Below are 14,074 nucleotides of genomic sequence, written 5' to 3' on the forward strand. Positions count from 1 at the left end.
ACCTCTTCGATGCTGTATGAATCTTTGAAGGGTTCACCTTCAGCATCTTCAGCCTCAATATACGCTACCCTCTCCTTTTTGTAATTTTTATTCGCCCTGGCTTTTTCGGCTTTTAGTTGTTTGACTTGTCGAACCCTGTCTGCCAATTGGGCCATATCCCTTCAGTATTGGGTATCCAGTTTCTTTCTAATCGAGTAGTCTAGACCTCCTGCAGCCATTTCGACTAATTCATGTTCTGGGACAACTGTGAAGCATCTTGACTTTAACAAACGGAACCTGTTTAAATAATCATCTATAGGTTCCGTGAATTTCCTCTTGATGCTAGCCAACTCCTTCAAACTTATCTTGGTTTGGCCCATATAGAATTGTTCATGGAATAATCTCTCCAAGTGTGTCCATGCATCTATAGAATTTGGGGGTAAGGTAGTAAACCAAGTAAAAGCATTTTTTGTTAGCGAACTAGGGAAATATTTAATTCTCAAATCCTCGTTGCCTGCTAAATCACCGGCCTCTGTCAAATATCTGGCTATGTGTTCTAGAGTCGATTCACTAGTGTCCCCTGAAAACTTTGTGAATTTAGGTACCTTGGTACCTCTTGGTAATTCCGTTTTCATAATATATTCTGCTACGGGGGATGTGTAGTTCGGACGTCGGAGTCCAGTATTAAGGTCATTATTGGCCATAATTCTCTCTATCATGGCCGTTAGGCTATTTTCTGTTGCCATATTTTCTCTCCTAACCCTGAGGACTACTTCGTCTGGATGTTCGTTCCTGCCAACTATCCTTAATCTGGGTCTTTCTTCGATAATCTCTTGTTGGCCAAAGTTGGTCCTTCGATTCGGATTCTCTAGATCTACCACTTGGTTTCTTTCAACGGGTGGTGGCCTAGGCGGAGGAACTACATCAACGACTGTTGACCTAGGCGGAGGAACTACATCTTGACCATGTTCCAAGACCGGGTCTCCCTCTCGATAAGGGGGTTGGTTATTTCTTCGCCTAGTTTGTGGGACTCCCATAAAATCTGTCGTTCGATTTATTTGTGATGATATCTTTTGGAAGGTTTCTACATTGTCCTGGTTAGTCCTGGTCATGTTTTCTACTAATGGGGTAAAGAGTGACCCAATTTCTTTAGCGAGAGCACCTAGCATATCGTGGTTACTTGCGTCCATTTCCTGCCTAAATGTTGCTTGACGGTTTGGTAGTTAAGAGAGGCATTTGGCTTGATGGGCCTGAATTTTGTGCGCTTCGGCCTATCGAACCCATATTAGGCGAAAATGTCGTGGCATTAGGCGCAGTATACGTAGGTCCTGCCCCTTGTAATCCTGACATATATGAATGTGGCATTCCATAAGGATTTCCAGGCCTCCAACCATCGAATGCAGATGAGAATGGCCTTGGGGAATGTACCTAACTTGTCGAGAAATGAGGTATCTCGTTTGTGCCTGTCACATGAGGCATGGTGGTCGAACTGGAAACTGGGATCGTTCCTGTTGGCCCTGACGTGTTTTCGGGCATGGCTTGGGAACTAACTATAGCCGCAGACCCTCCCGAAACGGGTATTTCCTGTTCTTGTGACGTAGAAGTTGAAACATTTGCAGTACTTGCTGCTACTGTTCCTGACCCTTGTGGGGGATCTTGATCTCCCATTCCACTGGTCGAATTGACCATTTTCTTGTTGTACCTTCGTTTAGGAATTGGTGGCGCACTGTTGGTTAATTTACCGTTCCTAAGGTTCATACAAGCTCTTGATATATTCTAGACAAAAATAAAACAACAAATTAATGACAATCTGTTTGACACTGTCCCACCAGGTGTGCCAATTTGTTTACGGTGATTTCCGGTAAACAACCGCTAGTCCTCCAAACTATAAAATATACTTTGGTTACTCGCAGGATCGACTAGATTGATCCTAGGACATAGTCAAAAAGTTTGTCTTTTGTGATAATTTGGTTCATATTTGTTGGTTATTTGGCTTCGAAATAAGAAATAAACAAACGAAATGTAAAAACTGACAATCACCTTGTTATACACGTAAATACAACTTTGGCGGAAAGCAAAGTAAATATAAATTGCAAGAAACTTAAAGTACAGGAATGTAAATTGCAGAATGTAAAATGCTTCGAAGTAAACTTGAACGAAAGATAAAAATGCAAGAACGTAAATGGCTGAAATATAACAAAGGATAGAAAATACTGAAAAGATACTTGCATAAAGATGAATACAAATGTATTTAAATTGGTGTTGGTGCCATACGTACATTTCTCAGCGAACTCGTTCTCTTAACACTTGATACTTGAGTGATTTTTTGAGTGATTTGTACAAAATGAACACCCTGGATCCTGATATTAAGACCCTTATTTATACTAATTTCGACCCTAACGGTCCTACACTAACGAAATGCCACGTTGCTCACATGCATACGCTTTGAATCCCTAGGGCGCCACCTGTCCTTGTTCGGTTACATAGAATGTTTCGAAATTCAAATCCTCCCGCCTGAATTCTCTTTCGATACGTGGCAACTTGATCTAAAATGAGAATGGCACGAAATACGCAAAGCTTCAGTACTTTTTGTATTTCGCAAAAACGCTTAAGTCCCAAAGACAACTTGTTTCGAATCAGCTTCGATTTTCATCATCTTTACTTCAACTTAAATAACATCCTCGAATCATGGCCATCAGGTGCCATTTATTCTCGGCAATGGCCATCAAAAGCCATTCTTCCTTGAATTCTAATTCTTCAAAGAACTTTTTCTTCCATCAAAATCTCCGGCTAACACCTATCCCTTAGAAAAGAAGATACAACCTGAATCTCATACCTAGTAGTCAAGATATCCCTCCAATTACTAGTGGCCTGTTTAATCAACTGGCTTCCCCCATTTACACAGTAAAGCTAAATTAATTAAGAAGATGTCATAAAATCCAAGACCACCACTCTTATTGTGTTTGCAATCATTTTCCATATTACCCAAGGGGTCTTATCATTACCTTCAACCCCTCCCTGCAAGTACCTCCTCTAAATCTTAAAAATTCTCTTCCACACCTTAATTGTCATTTTGAGGAAAGACTAAATGAAAATAGGAATTGCTTAGAACTGAATAGAGAAGAATCACTATATCCCTAAGGCTAACATACCCATGCTTCCAAGAGAGAAACCGCTTAGAAAGAAGATTAATAAGAAGTTCCCAAAAAGCCTAAAGACAAGGGTTCACCCCATCAGAAGACCAATGTACTTGAAGGGGAGGGATTAGTGATAATAATTTAGAAAGTCACTGGTTAAATCCAAAAAAAAGGGTCCATATTTATACCAATAACACTACTTTTAGAAAAAATGACTCGGGGACCAAAAGCATGCTCAATCTCCTAACGCTAGCTTTAATAGTCCAAAGTTTCTCAATTGTTTCCTCAACAATGATTAAAGTATCATCAACTTAATATAGGTGAGAAATGACTAAGTTCAAAAGGCATATCCTAAAACCAGACAAAAGGTCCAAATCAACGACCCATATATGAAGACCATTGTTAACCCACATTTTGTGAGTTAATACATACCTTAATCTTTGTCTTTATTAGGTTTTAATTTGCTTTTTATTTATTGTTTTATTGCATTTTATAAGTTTTTATATGAATTAAGTTGGAGCACAATAGGTGCTCCTTTTGGTGTTTTAATGTGTTTTTGCTTGTTTTAAGGTTAATTCGATCGAGTTGGGTCATGGTTGTACTCGTCTATGACGAACAACACAAACTGAAGAAAGAAGTTGGACTTGGAAAAGGGGAAATTAATATTGAAAACAACTTGATTCTAGGGCCAACGTGGAAGGAATAAAGCATTGGAGAGAATCTTTGTTGAGTTGAAAAGAAAACATTTGAATTCAAAGATAAGGCTTAGAAGCACTACCAGACAATATTCTAAAAAGCTGCCCCACTGGTGCTGCTGCTGCAATTCTTCTCCTGCTGCTGTAATTTTGCTGCTGCTGTGGCAGCCTACCACAGAATGCTTTGTCCCCCACATGCCTTGCACATGATTCCTTGTTGGCTAAGAATTAAGGAGATTGTAGTATCCAAAACCCTAATCCTTGTTACATAAATAGGACCATGAAGATTGAAGAAAGAGTTCAGCATTCTAACAAAAAAATACAGAAGATACAAAGTGTGAGGAAGTGGAGAGTTGATAGAGTTTTCTTCTTCTCACCCAGTCATGTACGTGCTGACGACTCTGGCGTGACTGGAAGCGTCTCTTGAAGATTATCCATCTTAAGAAGCTTTTAAGTTCCTCTTAGGTTTATATCTCTTTTTCATATTTTTCTTAGAGATGTTGCTTCTGAGAACCATGCTTGTAGTTTGTACTCAGCTCATCATGAGCTAAACCTTTTGTAGTTGAGCAATGTGAAGTTAATATTAAGTTGTTTTTATGTTACATGTTATGTGGTTTAGGGACTTGTTTTATTATATGTTAACTTGTTATAAATATTTATCTTTGTCTGGTCAACTTAGGAATATATAACAACTTATTGTTGTGAGAGATCCAATAATAAGTGGTTTTCTTAATGAAAATGGTTGAATGAGTAGGATAGAGATATTCACTTACCTGGCTTTCTTAGAGATAAAGAGCCGCAACTATTGAGGATTTCAAAATACAAACAGACGCATATTATGGTTATAAGTGAGGCTTAGAGATTTGTTCCCTTGCCCTTTATTTGCATGATTTGATGTTATAGAGATACACCACAAGATCACTCTGACCTCACATGTCACGACTCCACACACCATTAACACATAAATACCCAAAAGATATTAATGGATCTATGCTCAACTCAAACGCTCTTGATATATTTCCACCACTCTCTTACTTTGTTTTAGATGTGTTTTAAGTGAAACTCAACGTGACACATACCATTATTTTATCACCTTTGCTCATGTTTACTTTACAACTTCTTGTATGAAAATCATTATGCTTAATGCAATCTCTGTGGGATCGATACTCCTTCTTATCACTTGATACTAATTTGACAGTGTATACTTGCACATACATAAATTAACCCATCAACCATTAAAACATTACACAACCAACAAAAAAGAGGGCTAACGAGCCTTATTACTTCAAACCCCTCTAGATACTTATCTCTTCAACCGGATACCCATTAACGAGGATATAAAGATTCCCAAAAAAACATATATGAACGCGTCGAGGCACACCACTTTTTACACTATGACAAATAATGCTTTTTATGACGAAACTTACACCTCGAGATTAGGGGGCTTGTACATATTTCATAATTCTCTAGGCCGGGTGCACAAGTCAGATGTGCCAAGCATTGCTAAGGAGTAGTAGCAATTGAGCTGCTACTAAAACATCTAGAGGTCGGAATCCAAGATGACAGCCCGGAACTATCATGGCCAACTCAGGAACAGAGGATTCAATGGTCATAAGACATTATAGATCATTGATGGAATCGGTTACGCATGATTAATGAAGACATTACAAGTACTTATGGATGGTTACAAGTGTTACAAAGCCGATTAATGGTCATTAGACCATGGATTTCACTATAAATAGGGGATCCCGACAGAGGGATAAACAAGACACAATTCTTGGGGGCACGCATTCCATCATTGTGCCAACCAAATCCCCTTGTCCATTCAATATCTTCTTCTGAGGCCTACATCGGGGAGGAAGGTATCCCTAAACAGTTGCGACCTCACCGGATTCACTTTCGGGAGGTATTCCAAAAGTGTTCTACAAGAACAAGTCGATAGCAAGATATAAGGAAATATTATTAGCTCGAGGATTTCTTCAGACAACAGGACTCGATTACTCTGAAGTATATGCACCAATATCAAGATTGGAGATTGTCAAGTTTGTGGTAGCCTTGACATGCTAGCAAGGCTGGTCAACATTTCACTTAGATGTGAAATCAGGATTTTGGAATGGTCCTTTAGATGAAGAGATATATGTCACACAACCTCCTAGGCTTGTGAAACATGAGGAAGCAAAAAAAGTATACAAGTTGCACATAACGCTCTATGGTCTCAAACAGGCACCTAGGGCATGAAACAAGAAGATTGATTCATACTTAGTCGAATTGGGATTCATCAAATACAAATCTAAAAATGGTGTCTGTGTGCAAGTCAAGGCACAAGATATAAATATTATTTGCTTATATGTCGATGACTTACTAGTAACTAGAAATAACATGAAGAACTTGTATGAGTTCAAAGAGCTGATGATGAGGTAATTTGAAGTGTCGGATCTGGGAAACTTGTCGTATTTCCTAGGCATGGAATTTCAAATTACTAAGCAAAGTACGGTTTGGCATCAAATGAAGTGTGTCAAAGAGATACTCAAGAGGTTCAGGATGGATGATTCGAATCTTGCATCCTCACCTGTCAAATAAAATTTGAAACTAGAGAAGCATGGAGAGAAGGACAAAGTCAATGTAACTTTGTTCAAACAAATTGTAGGATCTCTGAGGCATGTGTGAAATAACAGACCTGATATAGGTTTCTCATTCGAATTGGTGAACAGATACATGAGTGAACCAATGGTGTCACACATGAAGGTTGCAAGAAGAATTCTAAGATACCTAAAAGGATCGATAAACTATAGAATTTTGTTTTCACGAGATTCTGAAAGCAAAGAAACTACGGTTACTTGTTATTCAAATGTTGATTGGTGTAGAGATAAGGAAGATCGAAGAAGCGGAACTAGTTACTTCTTTTAAGTCTTTGGTGCTCCAATTTCACGGTGCTCGAGAAAGCAACTTATGTTGGCATTATCACCGTGTGAGGCTGAATATATAGCAGGATCATATGCTGCGTGTCAAGCAATTTTGATCAGATCTGTGCTGGAAGAGATGGAGTTCGAAGTGAAGAAACCCCTGGTGTTGTAGATTGATAGGAAGTCAACCATAAAGCTCGCAAAGAATATAGTTCTGCATGGAAGGAGTAAGCTCATCAAAGCTAGATTTCACTTCTTAAGAGAGGAGGTAAATCGAGGTGAACTTGAAGTGAGACATTGTTCAAGTGAAGCACAATTGGCCGATATTTTCATTTAACGATTGAAGATCGACAAATTCCTAACTTTGAAAAAAAATAGGAATAGTTCATATCGATTATGATTAACATGTGCTCAAATTAAGGTTTGTTATGTTAGTTACTAGTATATAAGTCACATATTTGTATATATGCACATATTTATAATTCAATTTCTTAAAACTTTCAACAATAACAATTCTCAATAACTTTTCACTCTCTCTCTCTCTCTCGTTCATTCTCTGACTCAAATTGCATCAAACACTAACATTAACAAAATTAAGTTTTAAATTTTATGAAGAGGACACTCAAATTTCACAATAACATAATTTTAAATCTCAAATCTTCACACAATTTCATCTTAAACTCATTTACTTTTTAATAACATATATGCTTTTAATGATTACATTAACAATAAACAAACAAAGGGACGATATTATCGCGTTATCTACAATATAAGAAAGTAAGATGTTCTGGAAAAGACCTATTTGTCCCTTTGCTTTTTTAGAGAGCCACGTGGCTACTTCCATTGCATGCTATTGCTTCTTGCTTCTACTAAAACACAATCCTTCATTTTCTCTCAATCTTTCTCTCTCTTCCTATCCATTTTTTTTCTCTCTCTCTCTCGTCCTATTTCTCAGTCTCTCTTTCTCTCTTTTTTTTTCTCTTTCTTCTTCTCTGTTGCTTCCATCTCCCTCTTCCTTCTGCTCTTCTTCTTCTCCTTCTTTCTCTTTTGTTATCCAAAACAATAATGGTGTCTGAATCGGTTTATGGTGTGCAAATCGGTTGGATTGAAATTTTAAGGTTTCAAACGATGCAAATCGGTTAGAAAGTTAGGGTTTTGAATTTGTAGTTAGGGTTTTTGTGGTTTATTTGATGATTTTGCGGTTTATTTTTCAGGATATAGACTGTATTGAGTTTTACCGCTGAGTTATGAAGCTAACAAGGTATGAGTTCTGTTTTTTTTTCTCTTTCTTCTTCTCTGTTGCTTCCATCTCCCTCTTCCTTTTGCTCTTCTTCTTCTCCTTCTTTCTCTTTTGTTATCCGAAACAATAATGGTGTCTGAATCGATTTATGGTGTACAAATCGGTTGGATTGAAATTTTAAGGTTTCAAACGATGCAAATCGGTTAGAAAGTTAGGGTTTTGAATTTGTAGTTAGGGTTTTTGTGGCTTATTTGATGATTTTGCGGTTTATTTTTCAGGATATAGACTGGATTGAGTTTTACTGCTGAGTTATGAAGCTAACAAGGTATGAGTTTTGTTTTGTTTTCTTATGAACTTAGGGTTTTGATTTTGTAGTTAGGGTTCTTATCAACTTATGGTTTTGAATTTGTATTTAGGGTTTTAGTGGTTTATTTGATGATTTTGTGATTTATTTTTCAGGTTATGACTGGATCGAGTTTTACCGCTGAGTTTTGAAGCTAACAAGGTATGGGATGTGCTCCGTGATCTTTTCATGCTTACCACTTTACCGTTTTCCAGACCTATACTGATAGGTAAATTTGTGAAACAAGAAATGGTTCAAACCATAATACAATTGTTGCTTAAGGTTTGCTCAACTCAATGTTTGGAGTCTAAAACAACCCATCAGGTTGGTTTGGATCTTAAAGGTTAATAATATGCAACTCCTATAGTTGATTGCAATGTGTTTGTGTGTATGGTCGAATTTTAACACGTATCTGATGCCCGACATGCTATCAATATCAAGTGTCATTTCTATATGATTGATCAATATATGGACGGGATAATTTAAAGGATTTTATGATTATTTGTTTTGTTTCAATAGACCTCCCTTTAGCAACATTATTTGATTCATAAATATTTTTAGCACTATCATTGATTCATGACTATTAAGTGAATATATTTGATGATCGACTATGGCGAAAGCTTGATGATTCATTCATGTGTCCTGTTTTCGATGGCAGGGGTTTTGCTGTTGTCCATACAGTTGTTGTGTTCATAGTAATGCTTAGGATGGCTCTCTTGATGCTTAAATCAGCCATGGAATTGACGTGACATTAGGATCAACGATTGTGAAAGTTGGTGAAACGTAGTCTCATCGAAAGAGGGAGAGGTGAAGTTGTAACTCTACCTCATGGGATTGGTGATCGTCCTGAAGTAGTTGATTTTATGTAGCAACTTGGCCAGGTTTGTTTTTTCACGAATTTGTATTCAAAAGTTAGTCTCAAAGAAAGTATTTCAAATTTTATTATCTTTGAATTGTTTGTATCACATATTAACTGACGCGCATTGGTGACAGATGAATGAATACGGTACACGTAATCTATATATTCATCAAAGAAACTCTTATTTTTCTGTCTTAGTCACTCAATTTTTAAGAAAATAAGACCTTTAAAATATGGTGTTTGTTGAGTGTGTTTCGTACTCTATCTTATAAAGTCTCATGCATTAAATGCAAAAAAGCTACTGATCTTTTCCATGTATCTTTCGTCTTCTGTATTGCCACCTCTGTATTGTGAATTTGTGATTTGGGGTTTTATTTTTTTCAATCGATATTGATATATGTTCGTTCCGTGCCTTTGTTATGCTTGAAGAAATGCTTGAATCTGATGGAAACCCAGATTGAAGCTTGCACCATGAACTTCATTGTTAGTATTAGTTCTTTTGTTTTATATGGTAGATTATTTGATTTTACGCATAATTTACGCATAATTACTTAACTGCCAGGTACTTAACGCATAATTAATATGACATATATTTGAATTTACTTCTCTTTTTAACAGGGATGTTTTGGCGACTCTATGCATTCGCGGGACAGTGAATTTGTGGGATTTCCTTGCAGTGTCTGGGATTTACTCTTGGAATAGTTATTTTTTATTATGTCAGTATATTCACTAATGTTATTTAAGATTATTATTTTCCTTTAATGGCCATTGTTCTCAAAATTTACCTTTGGTCTACAGTTTGGAATATGCATGGGATACTTTTAGGTGCAGTAGGGACTGCCTGCCTTCAAATGGGCGATTAGGTACTATTTTTCTTTCCATGTGTTGAGTTTGGTGTCATTGCTTTGGTATGTGTTTTGTAGAACCTTTCCCATAAGTCCTTCATTATTTTTTTTTACAGGTAGCACTGTCTGGCAACACCCATTTAACTTCAGACTCAAAATCCCTAGCCCATTTTCATGAAAGTGTATCTATATAACTACTTTCTATATGACTTACTCACAACCCTCCTGATATAAGCTACATTGTTTTCACAAGTTATGGAAAAATTGCCGTTAAAGTAAACCACAAATGGAAAGTGACAACAACGACTAAGAAGCATTTTGAACTGGTGGTATTCGACAAGAATGTGAGTTTATTTCCTGAAGAACGATTATTTGAGATTATCTTTCGATTTTGTGCTAACATTCTTGGATTGTGACTAATTTATGTGTTATGCTAGAATTTTGTTTTCATTTTGATTTCTACCTTATTTTGAGCTGATGCGGGACTCTCTGTTAGTCGTTTCACCTTTTTTTGTTGGGGTGTTAGTGTGAACTGATTTTTATGTGCAGGTTTCGGTTTTTTTGAAATGTATTGGCTCGGCAGATTTGTATAGGATGCAGCAGGGTAGTTGATTTATGATGGGAATGATGTCAAGGCGGGGTTGATTAACTTTTTTTGTTTGGGACTGCTATGTTGCAGGGTCAGTTTGAAGTTGCAGGTGCAAATTGGTTCATTGAGTCAGTTCTGACTTTGTGATGCAGGTTCGGTCCAAATTGTTGTTGTGGTAGAATGGATATTCGATTTGCTTGGATATGTCTGAATTTAGATCAGGTGTTTGGCTGTAAATGGATCAGGTACAAATCATGAAGTGTACAATGCATTTTGGCCAAGTTTTGAATCAATTTTAGCTTGCTTTTGGACTGGTTTTTAGGCATGTGTTTGGACAGATTTTGAATATGATTTTGGTGAGTTTTCTGAATAAATTTTGGTGAATGACAATAGCTTACAATAGCGTACTGTTGATGGAATTCTATTTTGGAGTGTTTGTGGTTTGGTGTGCTAATATTGACATGGTTGAATCATATCCAATATATATTACTTGGCTGCTATTTTCTGAGGTTGAAAAAATCATTACTAAGCTGTGTACAAATGGGTATCTGGTATAATTGAGTTATTTGAGAAATATTTTAGAAGCTAGGTAGCATTTGTTACCTAATGAATGATCATAAATCCGCCAATCAATGTTGATCACCATTAGAATGTCATTTATGACATTTGGATGTATTCATTTTATGGTGTTAAGAGATGCTTGCAGTACTTCACTTTTTTTCTTTAATCACTTTTAAAACTTCTCTACCTTGCTCTTATTTGCGCTTAGGTTGTGTAGATAAGTCATTTATGACACTTATACCATGGTGTTACAATCTCTATAATATAGGAAACATAGACAAGATTTTGTCTTCAAGTGATTTTTTGTCATGTTTGTAACTTATATATTATGTTTTTACTAAATTGATTTTTTGTCATGCATTTAACTTAAGTGCAAAGGCATTTAACAGGTTTTGCATTTTGTAAATGTACGGTCAAATATTAATTGGTGTACCAATAGAATTTTATTACATGTACATCAACCAAAGGTGAATGGAAGGTCAATACAATTTTAATAAACGGGTTTCAACTTTAGTGTCCTATCGATGTTTGTGTTGCAGTGTTTGCACAGTTTATAATGTGTTTCTGATATACATTATAGAGCAGTTTTGACGTGTGTTCGGAACACAACGACGTTGTTGGTGGGACAAGCTATTGTGTTTGGATGCATATTCTGTCCATTTTTTATATTTGCTGGAAGGAAGAATAATATATTCTCTCATATGGTATGTTTGGAGCTGTGATAATGTTATCGAATATTACATTGTTGTATTACAAGAGAAGAAAGAAATGTCTTATAATCGCTTTGTGTGATACAATGAATCAACATAAAAAAAACAGGAAATTTTAATGAAGAACTTGGGTTTTTATGTTATCTTTGTTGGAACATATGTGTTTTGCTTGCTATGGACTTTGTAAATTTGTTTCCACTGGCTATGGCCACGATGACGATGGGGGACGTGAAGCGCTTGACTAGGCTTTTGCGGAAATTGTTGGAACAGAATCCACTATTGTTCGCTCACAGATTCTTGACAGGGTGTAGATGTAAATTTTGTATATTAATATTCTTTGAATTTTATGCATGTGTATGTAATCTGAAAAATCTTACGGTGTTTAATGCATTAATCACTAAGTGTTTGAGAATAATGAGTTTTGTATATGATTTAGGATGTTAATGAGTAATGTGTTAATTAAGAAACAATGATAAGAACTGCATTGTGCCTGATAGTATACGTAAACCTTATTTGTAAGTATGATGTAATGTGTCTCTTTCTCCTAGAGGACATTTACTGAAAGTAGAGATGGAGCTTTTTGTCAAAATAAAAGTGTACTTTGCAAATATATTATGCATGCTATAATATATTTATATAAATTGCACTATCAATGTAAATTTATTTTACACCATCATCCAATAGAATTATAACATTTAGCCATGTCATATCAGTATTTAAAATTAAAAGCGTGACTTATCCTAATACACGTTTGTGATTGGTTGATAGTGTAAAAATACTTTACACTGACAGTGCATACTCTTTTTTCTCTATACAAAATATATAGGCACCAATTTATTATTTTTTTAAAAATTATAAATTTTGTTGGTTAAATTATTTTTCAAACAACTTATTTTTTAATATGGAGTTAGTAATTATTTTATACAACCTATTTATAATATTCAAATATTATTTTCAATTTAATTACTTCAATATTATCTTTTTGAATATTTCATACACCTTATGCATTTTCATTTTGGCAAACATTACACCTTATCTGGTGCATTTTCATTTATGCATTTTCTTTTAAAATTTATTTTTGTATGTTAAGTTTCTTGGGTTAGTTCTTTTTACTACTGTCGACATCTATTGAATAATAGACTAATTTTCTCTTTTAGCTTCTATTTTTTTATTACATTTTTTTTTACATTCAATTTTTTTTTACGGATACCAGACATTTTTCTATACATTCAAATATTATTTTTTCACGGGTACCAGACACTTTTCAATACATTCAATTATTATTTTTCACGGGTACCAGACATATTTCTATACATTCAATTATTATTTTTTAACAGGTACCAAACATTTTTCTATTAAAAAATATACATCAGAAACAAATGCGCGTCCCGTACCAGAACCCGTGCGGAGATAGCAAAACTATAAACTAGGGGTGATCGCGGTGCGGTTTGGGCGGTTTTGACGAAAAAAATCACCCGAACCGCAAGAGAAAAAATCGTGCGGTTTGGTTTGGTTCGGTTGGCTTTTTAAAAAAATCCAAACCAAACCAAACCAACCTAATGCGGTTTGGTTCGGTGCGGTTTGTTCGGTTTTTTAAAAATATTTTATTGAACCATTCATATACTTATAGATGATAATATAACTTTGTATTTAGACATTCATACACTATTAAATAACAACAAAACCTGTCATATTTTGACAATAACTTTCTATTTAATATGTAAAAATTAAATTAGACAAAAGTGGAATAATAAACATAAAATAATAGTATAAAACAATATAAAAATTATTAGAATCAAACAAAAAAATAGAAGATACGAGTGATTAGTGAAGGTGAAAAAGAAAAAACAAAAGAGTTGAGAGATTAGAGAAGAAGATGTGCGATAAAAATGAAACTGAAATAGGGAACATTTTCCTAAAAATGAGAAGGTGAAAAAGAAAGAATATAAGAGAGTAGAGAGTATAAAAAAAGAGGGAAGATGTATGTGGCAAAGAAGACGCGATAATGCTATTAGAGATTTGAGAAGATCAGGACTAAAATCATGTGTAAGGATGGGAAAATTGTTCGTAATCATAAGGTTAAGGTATTATAGATTTAAGTTTGGGTTGGATGTGAGTTAAATATAAGTTAAGTTGTAACATAATGCGGTTTGTTCGGTTTGGTTCAGTTTATAAAATACAAACCGCAAACCAAACCGAACCATGCGGTTTTG

Source organism: Vicia villosa, linkage group LG1 (genome assembly GCF_029867415.1).
Source record: "Vicia villosa cultivar HV-30 ecotype Madison, WI linkage group LG1, Vvil1.0, whole genome shotgun sequence".
Classification (NCBI taxonomy): Eukaryota; Viridiplantae; Streptophyta; class Magnoliopsida; order Fabales; family Fabaceae; genus Vicia; species Vicia villosa.